General features: G+C 44.6%; 1 protein-coding gene across 1 annotated transcript in view; it reads left to right on the forward strand.

The window, feature by feature from the left end:
* Positions 1 to 23775, forward strand: part of TSPAN18 (tetraspanin 18) — a 190622-nt gene that overhangs the window by 73824 nt on the left and 93023 nt on the right. The window contains exon 2 of the mRNA XM_082270311.1: positions 19755 to 19855. The gene's annotated coding sequence lies outside the window, so the exon portion shown is untranslated. The remainder of the gene's footprint in view (positions 1 to 19754; positions 19856 to 23775) is intronic.

Below are 23775 nucleotides of genomic sequence, written 5' to 3' on the forward strand. Positions count from 1 at the left end.
CTGCATATTTAGAGGCAGTGTCTGGGTGGGATCAACCCAAGATATAATTTTACCCCTGTACAAATCATTAGTAAGACCTCATCTGGAATATACAGTTCAGTTTTGGGCACCAGTTCTTAAAAAGGATATCAGGGAACTGGAGAAAGTGCAGAGAAGGGCAACCAAACTGATAAGAGGCATGGAGGAGCTCAGCTGTGAGGAAAGATTAGAGGAACTGAATTTATTCTCTCTTGAGAAGAGGAGATTAAGGGGGGGATATGATCAACACGTGTAAATACATAAGGGGTTTTTGTTTTTAAGGCCCCATGCACACGGGGCGTTAGAAAAAACGTACGTCAAAGTTAGTTCTGACGCCGGAAAAAGCAGCTGTAAAAACGTGCTTTCAGTAGCTTTTTCCATTGGCGTTATTGCACGTTTTGCCACGTTGCTTTTAGCAGCGTTTTTTTTTCTTCCATTCAAAATCAATGGTTCCCTATGGGAGCCTATTGATTTGAATGGAGGTCGCACCGCAACACTGCAAGTCGGATCCGACTTGCGGGGCGACTTGCGCTGTGAGAATCTTGAGGGGGAACTCCACGCCAAAATGGGAAAAAAACGGCGTGGGGGTCCCCCCCAGGGTTCCAAACCAGGCCCTTCGGGTCTGTTATGGAATTTGAGGGTAGCCCCATGCCGAAAAAACGGCATGGGGTCCCCCCCAAAATCCATACCAAACCCTTATCCGAGCATGCAGCCCGGCAGGCCAGGAAAGGGGAGGGGACGAGCGAGCGGCCCCACCCCCCCTGGACCACACCAGGCCACATGCCCTCAACATGGGGGGGTGTTGGTGCTTTGGGGCAGGGGGAGCTCTGCACCCCCCACCTCAAAGCACCTTGCCCCCATGTTGATGAGGACAAGGGCCTCATCCCCACAACCCTGGCCGGTGGTTGTGGGGGTCTGCGGGCAGGGGGCTCATCGGAATCTGGAAGCCCCCTTTAACAAGGGGGCACCCCAGATCCCGGACCCCCTCCCTATGTGAATGGGTATGGGGTACACTGTACCCCTACCCATTCACCCCATAAAAGGCAGTGTATGGAAATAACGACTAGAGACGTTTTGGAAAGTTTATTAAAAATCTTCATCCGACTCTTCTTGTCTTCTCCTCTCCGGGGTCTTCTGCTCTTTTGCTGTCCGCCCTTCTTGTCTTCTCCTCTCCGGGGTCTTCTGCTCTTTTGCTGTCCCCCTCTTCTTGTGTTCTTGTCTCCGGGGTCTTCTGCTGTCCCCTCTTCTGCTGTCCTCTCTTCTTTTCTTCTCCTCTCCGGTCTTCTGCTCTTTTGCTGTCGGCTGTCGGCTGTCTTCTTCCTCCGGTCCTCCTCCGACGACGTCTCCGCTGATTATGCCTATCTCCGGTCTCTTCAGCTTATTATATAGCCATTAGGGGCGTGGCCCCGATGACGTCATCTGGAGGCCCCGCCCCCTCATGTCACAGATGACGTCATCTGTGACATGAGGGGGCGGGGTCTCCAGATGACGTCATCGGGGCCACGCCCCTAATGGCTATATAATAAGCTGAAGAGACCGGAGATAGGCATAATCAGCGGAGACGTCGTCGGAGGAGGACCGGAGGAAGAAGACAGCCGACAGCAAAAGAGCAGAAGACCGGAGAGGAGAAGAAAAGAAGAGAGGACAGCAGAAGAGGGGACAGCAGAAGACCCCGGAGACAAGAACACAAGAAGAGGGGGACAGCAAAAGAGCAGAAGACCCCGGAGAGGAGAAGACAAGAAGGGCGGACAGCAAAAGAGCAGAAGACCCCGGAGAAGACCCCGGAGAGGAGAAGACAAGAAGAGTCGGATGAAGATTTTTAATAAACTTTCCAAAACGTCTCTTGTCGTTATTTCCATACACTGCCTTTTATGGGGTGAATGGGTAGGGGTATAGTGTACCCCATACCCATTCACATAGGGAGGGGGTCCGGGATCTGGGGTGCCCCCTTGTTAAAGGGGGCTTCCAGATTCCGATGAGCCCCCTGCCCGCAGACCCCCACAACCACCGGCCAGGGTTGTGGGGATGAGGCCCTTGTCCTCATCAACATGGGGGCAAGGTGCTTTGAGGTGGGGGGTGCAGAGCTCCCCCTGCCCCAAAGCACCAACACCCCCCCATGTTGAGGGCATGTGGCCTGGTGTGGTCCAGGGGGGGTGGGGCCGCTCGCTCGTCCCCTCCCCTTTCCTGGCCTGCCGGGCTGCATGCTCGGTTAAGGGTCTGGTATGGATTTTGGGGGGGACCCCATGCCGTTTTTTCGGCATGGGGCTACCCTCAAATTCCATAACAGACCCGAAGGGCCTGGTTTGGAACCATGGGGGGGACCCCACGCCGTTTTTTTCCCATTTTGGCGTGGCGTTCCCCCTCAAGATTCCCACAGCGCAAGTCACCCCGCAAATCGGATCCGACTTGCGGTGTTGCGGTGCGACCTCCATTCAAATCAATAGGATCCCATAGGGAACCATTGATTTTGAATAGAAGAAAAAAAAAACGTATAACGTGGCTTAACGCACGTTAAGCAACGTTATAGCAAAGTTATTCAGCTTTTAGCAGCGTCAGGCGTTTTTAACGCTGTAACGCTGGTCCTCAGAACGCGCAGGTGGTGGGTTCTTGTTGCAGCCTAAAAACGTCTAAGCCACTTACAGCTCAAAAACGTCTGAGTGTGCATGAGGCCATAGAATAACATGGAGGGGCGTTTTTAGGCTGCAAAAAGAAAACGCCTGACGCTGCTTACAGCGGCGTTAAAAACGTCCCGTGTGCATGGGGCCTTATTGGTTAAGTCAGATGGACTTGTGTCTTTTTTCAACCTAACTATGTAACCTGCAAAGTTGGGGGAATTTGAGCAGTGGGTGATCCGTGCATATTTAGATGTTGGGCCTGGGTGGGCCTTGTCCTGGGATTACAGCATCAACCTTCTTTGCATTACTTCACATGCTCAAAAAGGAATTAATGGGGAGTGTCAAAAGTGGGTGGTTCTTACGTATATGGTGGCAAGGTCTTGACGGGACCAACTTGTAAAGTCGGTGTGATTTGGGTGCGCCCAACCAGAAGTAGGTGATCCCTGCATATTTAGAGGCTGAGTTTGGGTGGGACTAACCCATACATTTTACGTGATGAGTGGTCCACTAATATTTGAAGGCAAGGTCTGGCCAGGATCAACCCACTAAGTTGGTGGGATTTGAGCAGTGGGTGATCCCTGCATATTTAGAGGTTGGGTCTGGGTGGGCCTTGTCCTGGGATTACAGCATCGACCTTCTTTGCATTACTTCACATGCTCAAAAAGGAATTAATGGGGAGTGTCAAAAGTGGGTGGTCCTTACGTATATATGGAGGCAAGGTCTTGACGGGATCAACTTGTGAAGTGGGTGTGAGTTGGGTGCGCCCAACCAGAAGTAGGTAATCCCTGCATATTTAGAGGCAGGGTTCGGGTGGGACTAACCCATACATTTTACGTGATGAGTGGTCCACTAATATTTGAAGGCAAGGTCTGGCCAGGATCAACCCACTAAGTTGGTGGGATTCTAGCAGTGGGCGATCTCTGCATATTTAGAGGTTGGGTCTGGGTGTGATTACAGCATCGACCTTCTTTGCATTACTTCACATGCACAGCAACTCAAAAAGGAATTAATTGTGAGTGTCAAAGGTGGGTGGTCCCCCCCCCCCCCCCACGTATATATGGAGGCAAGGTCTTGATGGGATCAACTTGTAAAGTGGGTGTGATTTGGGTGCGCCCAACCAGAAGTAGGTTATCCCTGCATATTTAGAGGCTGGGTTCGGGTTGGACTAACCCATATATTTTACGTGATGAGTGGTCCACTAATATTTAAAGCCAGGGTCTGGCCAGGATCAACCCTCCTAAGTTGGTGGAATTTTGAAACCAACACCTGGAAAGTGGGGGGACGAAATGCAGAATGTGGCCGGGGGGTTGATCGTGTCCTGGGATCCAGGATCATAAAGTTGGTAATTACGGTACAGACGCACTTTAACCTCTTCCAGCCAGCGTAACACACACACATACGTATGTAGAATATCAGCATGGTGGTCAGGCTCACTGCATGCTCCCAGCACAGTAACCCAGTGGTCACTGACCGCTCCTTCTTGCCATTTCCAATCAGGAGCTGGTGGGAGGGCTTCCTGATCATGTGACCGCTTTGACAGCCAGTCACATCGATTAAATGATTGGGAAGTCCGCCTCTGCCTTAGGTTTTTTTAGAACCCCTTAAAGTGCCGGCAGTAGTTGGTACCTGGAAGAGAAGGTCAAAAAAAGATGAAAACAAGTCATTTATTAAAAATAAATAAACAAAAAGATAATGATAAACAGCACATAGAGCAAACTAGGCGTCATTCTATTATTAAGACTCTACAGCTGGGAATCTTACAACCCCCTTATTCTTTATGGTTTCCTGCATGTTTGATGGGAACATATACAATAATTGGCCTGTCTGTAGTCAGGGTCTTCCGAAGATCAATTTTTTGTAGGTTGTGTTAGTTACATTGTATTTGTTTATCCTGCAAGCATTTTGATCCCTTCTATCCCTTCCTTTGGAATGTGTCCTCCTTTTAGTGGATATAGAAGAGGCTCTGACAGTATATGATGTGTAGTATGTTATGTACACCATCCGCCTTAGGACTCATTTACACTTGCTTCGACTTTAACTCACATCAAAGTGCTTCAACATGCTTTGATATGTTTTTGAAGCTTCTGTGATGCTTTTTTTGAAGCTTTAATGAAGCTTGGCAAATGTTCTGTGTGTTGATTTTCTTTTTGTTTTAAAGGGGCCCGGTAGAACCCCAGCTCAGTAGTATCCACACTCAGGAGATCCCAAGTTCCTTAATACCCCTGCTCTGCAGATCCCTAGCTCATTAGTACCCTGGTTCAGCAGATCTCTTGGTCATTAGTACCCTCGTTCAGCCGATCCCTAGCTCATTAGTACCCTCGTTCAGCCGATCCCTAGCTCATTAGTACCCTCGTTCAGCAGATCCCTAGCTCATTAGTACCCCCGTTCAGCAGATCCCTAGCTCTTTAGGTCCCTCGTTCAGCAGATCCCTAGCTCATTAGTACCTTAGTTCAGCAGATCCCTAGCTCATTAGTACCCTCGTTCAGCAGATCCCTAGCTCATTAGTACCCTCGTTCAGCAGATCTCTAGCTCATTAGTACCCTCGTTCAGCCGATCCCTAGCTCATTAGTACCCTCGTTCAGCAGATCCCTAGCTCATTAGTACCCCCGTTCAGCAGATCCCTAGCTCATTAGTTCCCTCGTTCAGCAGATCCCTAGCTCATTAGTACCTTAGTTCAGCAGATCCCTAGCTCATTAGTACCCTCGTTCAGCAGATCCCTAGCTCATTAGTACCCTCGTTCAGCAGATCCCTAGCTCATTAGTACCCTCGTTCAGCAGATCCCTAGCTCATTTGTTCCCTCGTTCAGCACATCCCTAGCTCATTAGTACCCTCGTTCAGCACATCCCTAGCTCGGTAGTACCCTCGTTCAGCACATCCCTAGCTCGGTAGTACCCTCGTTCAGTAGATTACTAGCTCATTAGTACCCTCGTTCAGCACATTCCTAGCTCATTAGTACCCTCGTTCAGCAGATCCCTAGCTCATTAGTACCCTCGTTCAGCACATCCCTAGCTCATTAGTACCCTCGTTCAGCACATCCCTAGCTCATTAGTACCCTCGTTCAGCACATCCCTAGCTCGGTAGTACTCTCGTTCAGCAGATTCCTAGCTCATTAGTACCCTCGTTTAGCACATCCCTAGCTCATTAGTACCCTCGTTCAGCAGATCCCCAGATAATTAACCGCTTCTAGATTGGAAAGTTTTACCCCCTTAATGACCAGGCTATTTTTTGCGATTCGGCACTGCATTACTTTAACGGACAATTGTGCAGTCGTGCGACGATGTACCCAAATACAATTTATGTCCTTTTTTCCCCACAAATAGAGCTTTCTTTGATCACCTGTGCGATTTTTTTTTTTTTTTTTTTTTTTTTTTTTTTTTTTGCGCTATAAACAAAAAAAAAAAGCGACGATTCTGGAAAAAAAAAGAAAAAAATATTTCTGACATTCTGCTACATAAGATTCCCAATAAAAAAAAAAAATGTAAAAAATCAAATTTTTTTATCATTTTAGGCCAATTTGTATTCTAGGAAATATTTTTGGTAAATAAAAATCCCAATAAGCGTATTTTGATTGGTTTGCGCAAAAGTTATCGCGTCTACAAACTAGGGGAAAGATTTATGTCATTTTTATAATTTTTTCTTGTTTTATTAGTAATGGCGGCGATCTGCGATTTTTAGCGGGACTGCGACATTAAAGCGAACAGATCGGACCCCTAACTGACATTTTGGGGGGACCAGTGACATTACTACAGAAATCAGTGCTAAAAATATGGACTGTTACTGTAATAATGACACTGGCAGGGAAGGGGATAACGCAGTAGTGTTTTCTAACTGTGAGGGGGATGGGCTTGTGAAATCAACACAGAGACCTGTGATCCTAAATAGGAGTTTTATAGGCGCTGTGTGTTCATTCCAGAAAGAACAATGGTCAGTTGTGTTTATAACAGCAGATCGTTTTCTCTCCATGGGGAGTGATCGCGGGTGCCCGGCGGGAATCGTGCCCGACAGCCCCATGGATCAGCTTCTCAGCTGCCTAATGGAGGCACACATGCACCCCCAGGAGCGCTCGTGCGAACCGATGTACCTATACGTCGGTTCGCGCAACCAAGCCAGCCTGCCGCAGTATATCTGCGGCGGCCGGTCGGCAAGTGGTTAATACCCTCATTTAGCAGATCCCCTGCCAAGGAATACCCCCAGCTCTACTGATCCCCTGCTTAGTAGTAACCCCCAACTCTGCTCATCCCCAGCTCTGCTGATCTCCCATACAGTAGTAACTCACAGCTTTACTGATCCTCCTCTCTTTCTGGTCCCTGCTCTCCTCCCTCCATATTGCTTATACACTGCTCACCACTTGTGACATTGCTAGTGTCTCCTGCTCCGGTCCCCCAGCTAGGCTGATCCTCTGCCTTTCAGTCCTCTCTCTCTGGTCCCTGCTCACTTTCCGCTATATTGTTGCCATTTTACACATCACGTGTGCCGTCTGCTAGTTCCTCCGCTCCACTTTGGACCCCACTCACCTGCTGCTCCATGCTGCACACCAGATGTGATATCTGCACCACACACTTCCAGAATATATACACATGATCTGGAAGTGACTGCTGATGACGTCTTTCTGGTTCACTTGTTGGTTTCCCAGTGAATCCTGGGATATCTCATACCTGTAATACCTCCAAAACAAAATTAAGCTAAAGATGAATAAAAGCCCTTTAAAAGCTTCAGGTGCTATTAGCGAGCATTGTCATAGACTTCTATGGAGGCTTTGAAGCACCAAGGAAGTGACATGGGATATCATTTTTGAAGCAAAGCAAACACAACAATGTGCATAGGACTGTAAGGAAACCATTTTTTTTTTTTTTTTAGTGACAGGGGCTTTGATTGGCATTCAGAGTGTTTTAACCATTTACCCCCCTTCACGACCAGGCCATTTCTTGCGATACAGCACTGCGCTATTTTAACTGACAATTGCGCAGTCATGCAACATTGTATCCAAATAGTCTGTCCATTTTTTTCCCACAAATAGAGCTTTCTTTTGGTGGTATTTGATCACCTCTGCGTTTTTCTTATTTTTTTGCGCTATAAACAATAAAAGACCTACAATTTTGGAAAAAAAAAAAAAAAAAAATATATATATATATATATATATATATTTACTTTCTGCTATAAAACATATCCAATAAAAAAAAATTAAAAATCAAATTTCTTCATAAATTTAGGCCAATATTCGGGATATCCGATGAGTGTTGGATCAGTAACTAGTTACATTAATTGCTGCTGGTTTGGAGTCATGGGGGGCTCCATACATTCTGTGTATTCCTGATGCTGAGGCTGCTTGGTGTCTGTGGTGGGCGGACTGGGTGCCCTGGAGAATGGGGCAGGAAATGTTTCTTTTTCTTTTATTGCCTGTTGTGTTTTATTTTATTTTATTTTTTTTTTCTTTTTACTTTTGACTGTATGTTTACGGTCTTGTTTTCTATGTAATTTGTTAAAACGTAATAAAAAGAATTTTCAAAAAAAAAAAAACATAGGCCAATATGAATTCTGCTACATATTTTTGGAGACTTTGTCCATTCACACTAGTACGACTTGTCAGGCGACTTGGTCAGCCTGACAAGTCACGCACTGTCGCGGTCCATTGACTGGTTCAGGACCCGTTCTAATAGGAGCGACACAAGTCGCTCCAACTTAGAAAAAGGGTCCTGTACTACTTCGGGGCGACCTCGGAGCGACTTGCATAGGAATTAATTTTATGAAGTCCATGCAAGTCGCGCCGAAGTCACAGGTTGCCCCCGAAGTCGTGCCGCTGCAGTGTGAACCGACACTAAATCAAATTGACCCTGCCCGTTAGACAGTATACCAGGCAGAGAACCAACTACTCCCTCTTGAGCAAGCGCAAAATCGAATCTGCAAATATGGTTGCCCCCATGTGGATATATAAATACAAACCATACAAAGGAACAAGGCTTTAACATGTATTAATAAAGTTATCTACATTAAATTGATCACTTTCACGTGCACATCTGAAAAACATTGAAAAGATTATCTCTCCCCTTTAAGTTGGCGTGGAGTGTAACGAGATCCGTATCTACTCGCTGAAAGTCATTCCTGTGGAAAGATCCCATAGGAAAGTATTCACGGCACAGGACTGGTCGTCCTCCTGACAGCCCGGCCATAAATCTTCATTACATAGGAGGGATATAAATATACTTGTATTGTAATGAATGTCAGATGGGCAGAGCTGTCATTTTATATTACACCCTTTTCCAAACATCTGACTCAACTGCAATCGCCCGCAAGGTCAGAGCTCCGAGTCGGCCCTCAACCCTTCCTGTAGAAGAGGGTCTGAAGGCCAAGAAGGGGTGTTTAAGTAAACATTACTTTCCTTTCCCCCTAATGAGCGGCTTCTCTGCCCACCCCATTTCCTCTTCACGTTACAACTTAGAACATCGCGGAAATTGTTACTGTATAAGACTCCATTCACACTACCGCGACTTGTCAGCCTGACAAGTCGCGGTCTGTCGTGGTCCATGCAGTGCTACAGGACCCGTTCTAATAGGAGCAACACAAGTTGCTCTGACTTAGAAAAAGGGTCCTGTACTACTTCGGGGCGACCTCGGAGCGACTTGTATAGACATTCATTATATGAAGTCCGTGCAAGTCGCGCCAAAGTCGCAGTGCACGGGACTGCACAAGTCGCCCCCGAAGTCGGAGCAACCTAGTGTGAACCGGCACGAAGGCTAATATGAAGGAAGTCCATCTTCCAAATGTCTAGTCAAGTGTTTGTTTTCACCAAGTGGTCCATCACGCCTCCCCCTCCCCAATTTTTTTTTCTGTATATAGTTATACACTATATTATCAAAAGTATTGGGACGCCTGCCTTTACACGCACATGAACTTTAATGGCATCCCAGTCTTAGTCCGTAGGGTTCAATATTGAGTGGGCCCACCCTTTGCAGCTATAACAGCTTCAACTCTTCTGGGAAGGCCGTCCACAAGGTTTAGGAGTGTGTATATGGGAATGTTTGACCATTCTTCCAGAAGCGCATTTGTGAGGTCAGGCACTGATGTTAGACGAGAAGGCCTGGCTTGCAGTCTTCGCTCTAATTCATCTCAAAGATGTTTTGTCGGGTTGAGGTGCAGACCAGTCAGGTTCCTCCACGCCAAACTCGCTCATTCATGTCTTTATGGACCTTGCTTTGTGCAATGGTCCAAATCGTTTGATGGAGGGGGGGGGGATTATGGTGTGGGTGGGGTTGTTTTTCAGGGGTTGGGCTTGGCCCCTTAGTTCCAGTGAAGGGAACTCCTAAGGCGTCAGCATACCAAGACATTTTGGACAATTTAATGCTCCCAACTTTGGGGGTTGGCCCCTTCCTGTTTCAACATGACTGTGCACCAGTCTTTGCAAAGTGAAGCTTTACCTCATTTACTAAGCTCTGGAGCAAATGTCCTTGCAGACTGCAACTGCACTTGCAAAGTGCACAGTCTACTCACCCTTAGTAAATCCACCCCAATAAATTGCCTATGTGCTGCACAGGAATGTGCAATTCACATGCGATTCAGTGCCCATTAATTTTGAATGGGCTCAAATCACACAGGAAAACGCACTGCGACCAGATCGCATGGTAGTTTTGTACCATGCGATCTGGTTCAGGCAAATAAACTGGGTTTGGGACCTGTGTTTGGGGTTTCCTTAACATTGCATTGTCACCCGTTGCAGATCACAAGGGCAGTGTGTTTTGAATGCGAGTGGTGGAAACCGGCACAGAACGTGGTTTTCCCGCACTGCGTTCTAGTGTGGGAAATGTAACCGTTACATTGGTTGTGCTCTCAACCAAGCTGTCAAGCCATCCAATGGCTGGTGTCATAACTGATCACATGTGCAGCACCATGGCAGTTGAAGATCAAAGAGAGCCCAAGATGGCAGCTAACTTGGCTAAAACGATAGCAGGGTTTAGTTCCACTTTAGGATTGTTTACTTTATTCAAACTTTGGGGTTGATTTATTAGAACTGGAGAGTGCAAAATCTGGTGCAACTGTGTATGGTTGGCAATCGGCTTCCATTAGGCAGTGGAGGAGCCGATCCACGGTAAAACACAGCAGACCATTGTTCTCTCTGGAATGAACACAGAGCGCATGTGTTCCTCCTATTTAGGATCACAGGTCTCTGTGTTGATTCCAACAAGCCCCTCCCCCTCACAGTTAGAAAACACCCCCTAGGCTCACACTTAACCCTTTGATCGCCCCCGGGTTAACCCCCTTCCCTACCAATGTCATCATTACAGTAACAGTGCATATTTTTAGCACGGATTACTGTAGTAATGTCACTGGTACCCCCAAAAATGTCAGTTAGGGGTCCGATCTGTACACTGCAATGTCACAGTCCCACTAAAAATCGCAAATCGCTGCCAATACGCGTAAAAAAAATAAATAAATAAGTAAGAATGACATAAATCCTTACCCTAATTTGTAGATGCGAAAACTTTTGTGCAAACCAATCAAAATAAGCTTATTGCAATATTTTTTTACCCCCCAAAAAATGTAGCAGAATACAAATTGGCCTAAAATGCTGAAAAAAAATGGATTTTTGTAAGAACTTACCGTAAAATCCTTTTCTCTGAAGTTCGACAGACGCAGCTCCATCATCTTTAGACCAATGGGTTATGCTCCTCCTATTAGGAATAAAGATGAGGGAGCTGCGTCTGTCAATGAACGATAGAGAAAACTGGATTTTTGTAAGAACTTACCGTAAAATCCTTTTCTCTGAAGTACAGACGCAGCTCCATCATCTTTATTCCTTATAGTAGGAGCATAACCCATTGGTCTAAAGATGATGGAGCTGCGTCTGTCAATGAACGACAGAGAAATTCGATTTTTACATTTTTTTATTGGGAATGTTATATAGCAGAATGTGAAAAATATATATATATTTTTTTCTGAATTGTTACTTTTTTTTGGTTTATAGCGCAAAAAATAAAAATCGCACAGGTGATCAAATACCACCAAAAGAAAGCTCTATTTGGGGGAAAAAAGGACATCAATTTTATTTAGATACAGCATCGCACGACCGCGCAATTGTCAGTTAAAGTAACGCAGTTCCGAATCGCAAAAAAATGGCCTGGTTATTAGGGGGTAAAGCCTTCCGGACCAGAAGTGGTTAGGGGGGTAAATCTTCTATGTTCTTAATTAAGTGCCTTGGTAAAAGCATTTGGAGACGGCAGTCATTATTTAGTGTGAGATTATTTACAGATTGCTGGAAAGCCCAAATAATAGAAGTTTTTAATTGTTTATTTTACACGACTTACTGAACCACAAGCCTGCCAGCGGAGGAGAGCGCGGTAAGCGTTGATGTGGCATTAGACATCGAGCTCCTTGTGTTACCGGCGTCAGACTCGGGGTTTCTGTACGACCTCGGCATTCATTATTTGTTACCATTTGCAAGGAAAAGAAAAAAAAACACTTATCCTGCCAGTCCTCCCTCGCTCCTGGCGCTCTGTCAGGATTACACTTCATTTTCCATGAGATAATAGGCAGATAGATGGAATATTTTACTCCTCGATGCCAGGCTGCACAAATAGAGTTGGGCACAGGTTATGTGCAACTGCCCGCAGGCACAAAAATGGGCTAAAATATCAGTAAAAAAGAATGACCGAGGTCCCCTGGTCCCCAAAAAAAGAGTCTATAAGAAGAAAATAATAATGTAATATATTGCAGCTTACCAGTCCTTAGATATGGTGGCTGCGAGTGTTTTCTTTGTTCAGACTCTATTTTATTTTCACCTGCTGATTATGCAAATAAAACAGTTCCTGTCCTAGGGTGACCACGCCCACTCACTATACTGTATCTGTGGCGGAACAGCGTTGTCACCCTAGGCCTGGGATGTTAACCACTTCTGGACCGGAAGGTTTTACCCCCTTAATGACCAGGCCTTTTTTTTTCTCTGCGTTACTTTAACTGACAATTGCGCGGTCGTGCGACACTGTACCCAAATAAAATTGATGTCCTTCTTTTCCCACAAATAGAGCTTTCTTGCTCTCTTTTGATCACCTAGGCAGTTTTTTTATTTTTTATGCTATAAACAAAAAAAGAGCAACAATTCTGAAAAAAAAAAAGCTATATTTTTTACTTTCTGCTATATAACATTCCAAATAAAAAAAAATTAAAAAATCAAATTTTTTTTATCATTTTAGGCCAATTTTGGTAAAAGAATTCCCAATAAGTGTATAGTTATTTATTTATTTATTTATTTCAGGTTCTTATATAGCGCTGTCAATTTACGTAGCGCTTTACATATACATTGCACATTCACATCAGTCCCTGCCCTCCAGGAGCTTACAATCTAAGGTCCCTAACTCACATACAATCCCTGTTCACACTTGTGCAATGCGGGAAGGCTGCGAATTCGCAGCCTGTTCCCGCATCGCAAACGCACATCTGGCAGTTCACACTGCCATATGCGATACACAGGGGGTGTCAATGAAATGTTAACGACACCCTCAGTTTGATTGCATATCGCAGTGCGATCTGACAGTTCGCACAGGATCAGATCGCACAAGTGTGAACCACTGTGCGATCCGATCCTGATGCGGCTGGAAAAAAGGGTCCTGTGCGTGTTTGGTGAGGATACAGTGCGAATTCAGCCATACAAAGTGTATGGCTGAATTCGCATCCGCACATCCGATCGCATGTAATGAAGGAGCAGTGCGCTCCGAATTACATGCAATCGCCGCACTCGCAAAAGTGTGAACCGGGCCACATACATACACAGTAGGGCCAATTTTTTTTTTTATACAGGATCCAATCAACCTACCAGCATGTCTTTGGAGTAATGATTGGTTTGTGCGTCTACAAACTAGGGGAAAGATTTGTCATTTTTTTTCCCCTCAGAGCTCTGAGGAAGGGGGGGACACCCCCGAAACGCGTAAGCTATATTTCGAGGCTTGCATCCATTCACGGTCTGCATCAGTGGACTATGCTCAGTGGAGACTTCCGGTGGACTCATTATTTTTTTTTTCGCCTGTCATTTTATCTACTTTGTGAGTATGGTGTACATATATTTTTATCAAAATAAAATGTTACAAAGGTAATGCGCTAGGCTGGTGCGCCCTCTGTACTTTTTCTTTTTAATGCAAAATGGCTACCTGGAGCTGTTCTGTACACAGAATGTATACTGACCACACCCCCAGAAACATAATTTCCTGCTTTGTGATTGGCTCACCAATTTTCCCAGAAGTCTGCATTTAGATACAAGTCAGATTTCTGGCATCCCCTGCAATAAAAATGTTATTTTTGGTGAGATACTCCCAAAAGGGATGCAGGCCCAGCAGCTTCCCTCATTAGAGCCCTGCAGCTGCCACAGCTGATAGATAATTATGAAACCACTCCCATTTGACCCACTCAGCACAGAGGAACAAACAATGATTTCTTCAGAATAACAAAAGGTAGGAATCTGCAACAAAGTTTGTTATAATCCTTACAATGTACAGAGATCACCCAGAGGGGAATGTTTTTTTCTCAACAAAAGTGGAGTTATGCTTTAAATAGAAGTAGAGATGAATTCTGTGTCAAGGCAACTCTGTAAAGTATTCTCTAACTCAAAACTATCTGGAAGTACTCTTGTTTAACCTTGTAACTAAATAACATTGATAAATGAGGCTCTCTGCTTCTATGTAGCCTTTATATATAAAGTCTGTAATCTTCGTCTTCCTCTAGCAGAGCGGTGAATGTGAATAGGATGTAAATGAAATAATCTAATTGTGTGTACTCTTTCCAGCTCTTGAAATACATGTTGTTCTAAGGACCAGACGCATTGCGCTGCGAGCGCCTGCCTCATTTAGCAACGGGCTGTCTGAACAGACTTATTTCTGAACTGCTGAAAGGCTAAACGCTTTAACAATCATGGCCTGATGTAAATGGTGTCATTTGCAATGGATCTGTTATTTAGCTGTCACAGCTCGGCGAGGACCGGGAAAAGGTCACCGGTTTGGCATTATGGGCGTGCTGTCTTCTCTTACTGTAAACAGCCGGTCTTCCGACCCAGCCGCTGTCCTCATCTCATTTTTCAGATTGTCCTTAAAACTTTGACATGGTTATGAATAAAGTTTCAGAACTAGAGTTTGTATTTGGTGGTGTTTTTTTTTTTTTCATTACTAAGGTGCCCCTTTCTGGGCTGGATATTTGGTAGGTTAAAAGTCTTCATTCAATGAGATGTCCTTGTAGCAGTACACCATATAGGCAAAATTTTATGAACACCTGGCCATCACACCTCTATAAATTAGTTGACCTTTCCCGAACTATGGGCAACGTCATGCCCCACCTTCTTTGCAGCCTCGACTCATCTTGAAAGGCTTTTTACAAGATTTTGTAGCATGTCTAAGGGGATTTGTGTCCATTCAACCTAAAGAGCATTTGTGAAGGCTGGTACTGATGGTGGACAATAAGATCTGGCACACATCAGGCATTGTAAGTCATCCTAAAGCCTCGTACACACGCGTCGAAAACCGGCAGGGAATTTTCGTCCGACCTGTCGATTTTCGGCTTGTTAGTATGATGCTTCCGACAACCGACTCCGACTTTTCGGCCGAGATTTTAAAATTTTTGTCCGCCGTCAAAAAAAATTTCGATTTTCGTGCAGTCGGTACAGATTTTGACAGGGAAAAATCTTATGAGCAAGACTGGGCATGCTCAGAGAAGAAAGAACACAAAGAAAGCAAACCAACACATGACATCACTTCTGAAGTAGAATTTTGTCGGGCGAGAAAATTTGTGTGCAGTCTAGAGCACATTCCAATCAACAAAAACACCACTCTGGACAAAAGATGGACAACCGGTCGGCCGATAATCGTTGCGTGTGTACTAGGCTTAAGGGTTTTCAGTATGGTTGAGGTCAGGGTTCTGTGCCAGCCACTCAAGTTCCTCCTCACTAAGCTGGTCAAGCCATGTATTTATGGAGCTGGCTTAGTGCACTGGTCATACTGGAACCAAAAAATAATCCTTCCCCCAAACTCTTCCCACAGTCTCAGAAGTGTTAACTTGTCCAAAACTTCTTTGCATGCTTCAGCTCTAACAGGTCCCTTCATTGGAAACGCACAATTTGGAGAGGCATGAACATATTTCAAGCTATAAAGGGGAAGATTTACTAAGAAACCAATCAGCTTCCAGGTTTTATTGTCAAAGCTGAAGTTAGAAGCTGATTGGCTACCATGCACAACTACACCAGATTTGGAGTGCTCCAGTTTTAGTAAATTTGGCGCATAGTGTGCCAGTCCCATTAGGTCATAAGAAAGGTGTTCTTATTTTACAGTGGTGTTCCTTGGTTATAATCGCTCACAATGTTATAGAAAACCCAATGGGGAAAAGACCATTTGTTTTATCCTTGATGAAAAAAGTGGCAGCAGACCCGCCCAAAAACAGAACTCTGTGCTTCTTCTCCATGAGTAACCTATAGTCACTTAGTAGGATCCAACTGTGGCAGGTCGACTCTGTCTCGCGAAACAACGTACCTGTAGGTCGCATCGTGGGACCGCTAGTGGGGGCACATGCACGCCCTTTGGCCACAGGGGGAGCCAATCGGTGGGTCCGGCGGCCGCAATTGCCGCTGGGCACCCCCGATCGCTCCCCTGCCACCTGTGCCCTCTGTGGCCCTATAAGTAGCATATTTATTGTGTAGTCCACTTTTTTTATTTTTTATTTTTTTTTGGTCAAATAGGTTTTTTATATTATTTTAACATTTTTAAAGGATGGGATACAAATGTTTGATGTGTAGTTTCAAATTACATAGTAACCTAGGTAGATAGTATAGACAGAGGTTATATATATATATTTCCAAGAGAAAAGGGAAAGCCATATACAAATCCAATCTGAACAGGTTAAAGTTGGGCTTCAGAAACACTCAAGAAGAAAAAATGTTAACATAGTACAAGAGAACTCATTACTATCCCGAACAAAGGGTATGAAAGAAATTGTGAAGGTATCACATATGCAAGAAAAACCAAACATGTTTAAGCTCAGACAATAAAAATCCTAGGGATTGCGCCACCTATGACCATTTGAGAAGAACCCAGACATGCACAAAATGAAGTGCTGAAATAGATATTAATTGAGGAGAGCTTGAAAATTTGCAGACTCACTACTTGCTCACCAGAAAATCCAAGCAGTGCAAACTTTTTCGGGATCCGCACTATCCTCATCTACCAACATCTACATTGCCATTATGTCATTCGGAATCTGGGCCCATTCCAAGAGCAAAAGGGGAGTCAGTCCTTTAGTGATGGGAGATAACATCTCTGGTCCTAAATAGGCAGTGCCATAAGATGCCTTTTTTTTCTTTGGATATGGGTCAAGGGATTCGGGAGCAGCTGGGACATCCAAAATGCACATAGATTTTTATGCAATAAAAACTTTCTCCTAAAACTGCAAGCAAATGGCATCTCCACCATATGTGAAGGTAGGTTCCCACTTCCTTCGAACACCACCAACAAATGTTTGTGGTAGAGGGGAAGATGTGATGTAAAACTTTGTAGTCCTTTACCACAAAGACTGTACCTTATAACTTTTTTCTTGGAAAAAGGAAGACATAGAAAGTTTGAGTGAACAGGAAACAGTAGAACACCTTTTATTGGGTGAAATGATATCTCACACAGGGGGCACCTACTCTTGTGACATCAATGTCCCTAAAAAAGTACAATTTCTTTTAGGCTAATGCCTAATAAGCAGTGCTTTAAGTGGCCCAAAAGAGGTGCCGGTACTCTATTATAGCCTATACATTTTTTCGCACCCCCACCCCACATCAGGGTCCTCACTGAGCACCCCCCTGGCCTGGGCTGGGACTCCAGAGCAGGGGGACTAAATGGTGGTGACTGGTCTGGCTCTGGAGTGGGAAATATTCTTGAGGGGGGGCAATTGAGGGCGCAGATGTCCAAAATTAGTGTACTGGTACGCTAAGGCTCATGGAGAGGTGGAGGTATGCTCAAGAGCCATATTTGGAAGTGGCGGTACCAGTGCATACCAGCCCACTTAAAGCACTTCTAATAAGAAAATGGAACAATTCTTACATTTCTTGCAGGTGCTGATGAGAAATCTAATTTTGAATGTCCAAGTTTCCAGGTCTGCGTAGTAAGAGGGTTCCTCTCCCACCACCCAAAGGATGATAGGAAATGGGCATCCAGCACCCCAAGGATGTTGGGAACTAAACCAGTTCACCATTTCAATTTAAATAAAGGCCTAAATAATTGGCAAGGGTCTTCATTCATCCTAGGCAGGGCCTGTTCTTTAACCACTTGCCGACCGCTCACTGAGCTGGTACTGCGGCAAAGTGGCTCGTTATCGTCCAGCGATGTAGACTTGCGTCGCTGGCCAATGCCCCCTCTCGGCGGCGCGCGCGCCCACTTGTGTAAACAAAGCAGTCGGATCTCCTCTGGGACAGACAGGGACAGATTACAGGATTCAGCATAGCTGAACCTGCGATCTGTGTCTGTGTCACACAGTCCCCTCCCCCCACACACGTCAGTAAGCATGAGGCATACATTTAACCCCTTGATCACCAATAAAGTTAACCCCTTCCCTGCCAGTGTCATTATTACAGTAACAGTGCATATTTATAGCACTGATTACTATAGTAATGTCACTGGTACCCCCAAAAGTGTCAAAAATGTCAGATAGGGGTCCCATCTGTCCGCCGCAATGTCGCAGTCCCGCAAAAGAAATCGCAGATCGCCGCCATTACTAGTAAAAAAAAAAAATAAACAATAAAAATGACAAATCTTTCCCGTAGTTAGTAAACTTTTGCCCAAACCAATCAAAATACGCTTATTATGATTTTTTTACCAAAAATATGTAGCAGAAATCAAATTGCCCTAAAATGTTAAAAATTTTTGATTTTTAATTTTTTTTTGGGAATGTTATATATCAGAATGTAAAAAATAAATATATATATTTTTTTTTCAAAATTTTAGCTCTTTTTTTCAAAAAATAAAAATCGTACAGGTGATCAAATACCACCAAAAGCTCTATTTGTGGGGAAAAAAAGGACATAAATTTAATTTGGGTACAGCGTCGTATAACGGCGCAATTGTCCGTTAAAGTAACGCAGTGCCGAATCGCAAAATATAGCCTGGTCAGGAATGGGGTAAAATCTTCTGGTCTTAAAGTGGTTAAAAATAAGCTCATTGAGGATTTTTTTTGTCAAAGACATGTAGCTAAATACACTTTGGCCTAAATATATGACAAAAATTTAATATATTGGATATTTTTTAACTGTCAAAGTAGAAAATGTAAATTTTTTCGCAAAATTTTCGCTCTTTTTTTTATTAATATCGCAAAAAATGGAAAGTGCAGAGGTGACCAAATACCACCAAAAGGAAACTCTGTTTGTGGGAAAAAAAGGACGTAAATTTCGTTTGGGTGCGGCCTTGCATGACCGCGCAATTGTCAGTTAAAGTCGCGCAGTGCCAAGTTGCAAAAAGTGGCCTGGACGTAAAGCAGGAAAATCCTCCGGTGGTAAAGTGGTTAATGAGCAAATCCATCCGGGCTTCAAGATGCATAAAGCTCTTCTTGGTCTTGAGTCTTGATCTTCAATCACAAAAATTGTAAATTTTTGATTTGGATTCATTGTAGTAACTGGTAAGGAATTGAGTTGAAGCTTTTTGCCCCAAAGGGAAAAAATGGGAGGAAGGTCAGCAGAGGTACCTGTATTGGAATTGGATGCTTCAGTTACTTCAAATGTATTGGTCATATGACCAAATTATGGTATGTTAACTAACAAAAACAATTTTGCAAGCTCTGTAAAAGCTCAATGATGGACCACTAAATTACAAAACAATAGATTGAACCCTTCTGTATTTCAAGGAGACGGAATTTAAAGGGAAACTCAACAAAATTCTAATATAATATCTGGCAACAACTCTTTCTGTGAAGAAAACAAAAATACTTGCTATCGGGTCCTGTATCTCTTTGTTTCTTTTTCTAGAAAATGTTTGAAGTTATCGGCATTCCTAAATATCTTTTCTCTGCATTTTGTAGCAGACCAGATAAGCTCTCCTAGAGATGACACACAGTAGCCAAAGACTGTCAGTCTGTGTATTGGTGTAACAGCTTGGTGGGAGAGCTTCATGTTTCTTGTCTATTTTTCAGGAGCTCCTGGGAGGTCTGCGGGACAGAAGCTGGAGGTCCTGATTGATGTGATTTCACCCAACCTGAGGTCCTATCACTGAGAGATTACCAGCTTTGTGAAGGTGAGAATCTCAGTTATTTGGAGTTCAGAATAACGTAATGGCCTCAAATATAAATGTTCTGGAAAAGAAAAGGATATGGATTCACCCATAATAAGAATTTGCATTGTTTTTTCATGAATAGAATGGTTGGTTGGAATATGATTGGTATGGTCAAGACAGACACCTTTCTTTCTTTATTCCTAGTTTTTTGGCAAAAGCTAGCATTGTATAATGCAGCCTTTTTTTAACCAGGGTGCCTTGAGGTTTCTTCAGGGGTGCCTCGGCAAAATGCCTAAAAATTGCCCAAAATTTGAATACAAACCGACGTGTGGTTGAAGCTTTCCTTTTTGTTACATAAAGCCACAGGTTTTCGTTGTGCACCATTACAACCTTCCAGCTGCCTGCATCCCAATGACCAATGCCATCATCAGTTAATATGGAGGATGTTCGTCCCCTGCATAGCATCCTTGTTAGACCCTCCTCTGCCCCTCTGCATCAGCGTTGGGATCATATTAGCTGAGCGATAAAGAAAAACTGAAGAAGAAGAGAAACGTTGGCATACTAGTCAGTACCAGTTTGCAAAAGTGTATTTGCTTTGGAAGAATAAATCCCCTCTAACTTTGGGTGTCCTACTTGTGTCAATGTTGCTGCATTGTGTAAAAGATAACTATTTTATCTTAGAATGGGGTGCTTTTACGTTTTAGAATGGGGTGCCTCGAGATTGTCCATAATTTTTAACCGGTTGCCGACTGCGCACAGTGTATTTACTGCGGCAGTCAGCCCCGGCCAGGCAGAGTGACGTAGATCTACGTCACTTGCCTGTCACTGGTATTGGAGCCAATAGCGGGCGAGCGCGTGCCCGCTGAGGCTCGTTCAGGGAGGAGTACGGGCGTGTGACCGGCGGTCCCGATGTCCGCCGGTCACTCGCCGATCGTCGGTACAGCGGGAGAAAGGCAGAGCGGCTTATGTAAACAAGCCGCCTGTCATTCTCCCCTATGTAAAAATGAAGATCAGACGGTTCTACTATGTAGAACCGTTGATCTTTGTTTTTACACCAATAGCCATGTCCCACTACAGTTAGAAGCACGCCCCTAGGACACACTTAACCCCTCCCTGTCCAGTGTCAGTCAAGGGTCCGATCTGTCCGCCGCAATGTCGCAGTACCGCAAAAAAAATCTCAAATCGCCGCCATTACTCGTTAAAAAAAAAAAAACACCAAAAATGACAAAAATCTTTCCCTTTGTTAGTAAACGCGATAACTTTTGCGCAAACCAATCAAAATACGCTTTTTGCGATTTTTTTTATCAAACACATGTAGCATAAAACAATTAGGCCGAAAATGTTAAAAAATTTTGATTTTTAAATTTTTTGGGGGGAATTTCATATAAAAAAAAGTGAAAAATATTGTTATTTTTGCAAAAATTAGGGTCCTTTCACACGGCCACTCCGTGTGTCCGCAAATCATCCTATTTTTTTGCGGATGATTTGCGGACATAATGTAAGTAAATGGCACTGCGGATGTCAGCGGAATACCATCCGCTGACATCCGATTTTCCTCCTTTCAGTTCTGTTCCGTTTTTTCGAATGGAACAGAACTCTATTTTTTCTTCCGTGTAAAAAACAGAAAGGAAGGAAAATCGGATGTCAGCGGTGTCATCCGCTGACATCCGCAGTGCCAGAGACTTACATTATGTCCGTATATCATCCACAAACGGATAGGATGATATGCGGGCACACGGAGCGGATGATAGAAATGTCATCCGCTCCATGGGAAAAAAAAAAGTCCCGCAGCGGACCTTTCACACGGAGCGGCCGTGTGAAAGAAGCCTAACGCTCTTTTTTTGTTTATAGCGCATGATCAAAAAATGGCACAGGTGATCAAATACCACCAAAAGAAAGCTCTGTTTGTGGGGAAAAAAAGGACATGAAATTCGTTTAGGTACAGCGTCGCACGACCGTGCAATTGTCCGTTAAAGTCATGCAGTAAAAAATCGCAAAAAAATCCCTGGTCAGGAAGGGGGTAAAATCTTCCGTGGCTTAAGTGGTTAAAGGGTGCCTCGAGACTGTCCATAATTTTAAAAGGGTGCCTCGAGACTGTCCATAATTTTAAAAGGGTGCCTCGAGATTGTCCATAATTTTTAAAGGGTGCCTTCACTGAAAAAAGGTTGGGAAACACTAGTATAACCTAAGAACAGCTGCCACTTTCATCCATGACCAAAACGGGGACCTTTTTATTATGCATTTGTTATTTATTGAAAATGTTAAAGGTAACAACTGCAGATACAATAGTATCTCAATATTACATAGTTGCAGGATAATAACATATACTGGTGACATGTTACAGTACAGTATAAAAGAGGTAAGTACAATTGCATATACAGGAGTGGATCAATGTTATATAGTCACAGGTAACATATTAGGTGCTTGGTGAGAAAAATGCCCCTTACACTGATGGCCAATGATAGAATGACCCTTACATTGATGGTCAGTGGAAGGAAAGCTCCTCTCCTTACATTGGTGTTCAGTGGGAGAAAAGCTCCTTACATTGGTGGTCAGTGGGAGAAAAGCTCCTTACATTGGTGGTCAGTGGAAGGAAAGCTCCTTAAATTGGTGGTCAGTGGGAGAAAAGCTCCTTACATTGGTGGTCAGTGGGAGAAAAGCTCCTTACATTGGTGGTCAGTGGAAGGAAAGTTCCTTAAAGCGGAGTTCCAGCCATTCACACACCTGTCCAACAGTCCAGCGATGCGGCCGCCCGAAGCCTCGATCCTCTCCCTCGGCGCCGGCATCACTGCTGTGGGCACCCGGCTGTGACAGTTTGCGGCTTCACAGCCGGGTACCCACTGCGCATGCGCGAGTCGCGATGCGCGCCGTGATTGGCCGGCAATCTTCTGGGACCTCTGACGTGTCCCAGAAGATTGCAGGGAGGGAGGGGGAGAGGAGAACTTCCGTTCAGGGCGCCGCAGCGCTCCGAGCAGAAGTGGGAGCGGGTACCTGTCAAAACTAGGTACCCGCTCCCCCCCAAAAAAAATGACATGCCAAATGTGGCATGTCAGGGGGTCAGGACTCCCTAAAGCGGAAGTTCCACTTTTGGGTGGAACTCCGCTTTAAATTGGTGGTCAGTGGGAGAAAAGCTCCTTACATTGATGGTCAGTGGGATGAAAACTCCTTACATTGGTGGTCATTGGGAAGAACTTAAAGGAGAAGTACAACCAGAGCTCCTTTGGCTGTAAGTCTCCTGTGGATCACAGCAGTGCTGTTCGTTCGGCACTTCTGTGACCTGTTTTCAGCAGGCAGCGGGCTAAAGCCACAGAGTCAATCCAAGATCTTGATCATATGATCAGGATCCGCCCACATGCCTGGACTGGCATCCGGCTCAGCCACTTAGCGCTTTTTGAGGGTTGAGGTAGCAGCATGGAGGTCCTGGGAAGGTCCACTATGGAGGTCCTGGGAAGGTCCACTATGGAGGTCCTAGGAAGGTCCACTATGGAGGTCCTAGGAAGGTCCACTATGGAGGTCCTACGAAGGTCCACTATGGAGGTCCTAGGAAGGTCCACTATGGAGGTCCTAGGAAGGTCCACCATGGAGGTCCTAGGAAGGTCCACCATGGAGGTCCTGGAAAGGCATCTGAATTTCCCACCTGCTTGGCCTGTGTCTAGGTCTTCAGGCATTGGGGAGTGCAATCTTATTTAACTGGAAGTGTAAGAAGCGAATCTTAAAGTGCAGTACTCAGAGAAACATTTTTCCATCTTGTACTGATTTGACCTCTACAAGACTTGTATTGATTAGTTGCCATGTTTATTGATTAAAGTATAACTTCAGGAAAATATTTATTCTAGCTTTGGATAGATTGGGAAAGGGTTAGAATCAAAACCCTACAGGTGTAATGGATGAAGCAGGGGCGTAACTACAGGGGTTGCAGGGGTTGCAATCGCTACCGGGCC

This window comes from Pelophylax lessonae, assembly GCF_965119305.1.
Source record: "Pelophylax lessonae genome assembly, chromosome: 10".
In the NCBI taxonomy this organism is placed as follows: Eukaryota; Metazoa; Chordata; class Amphibia; order Anura; family Ranidae; genus Pelophylax; species Pelophylax lessonae.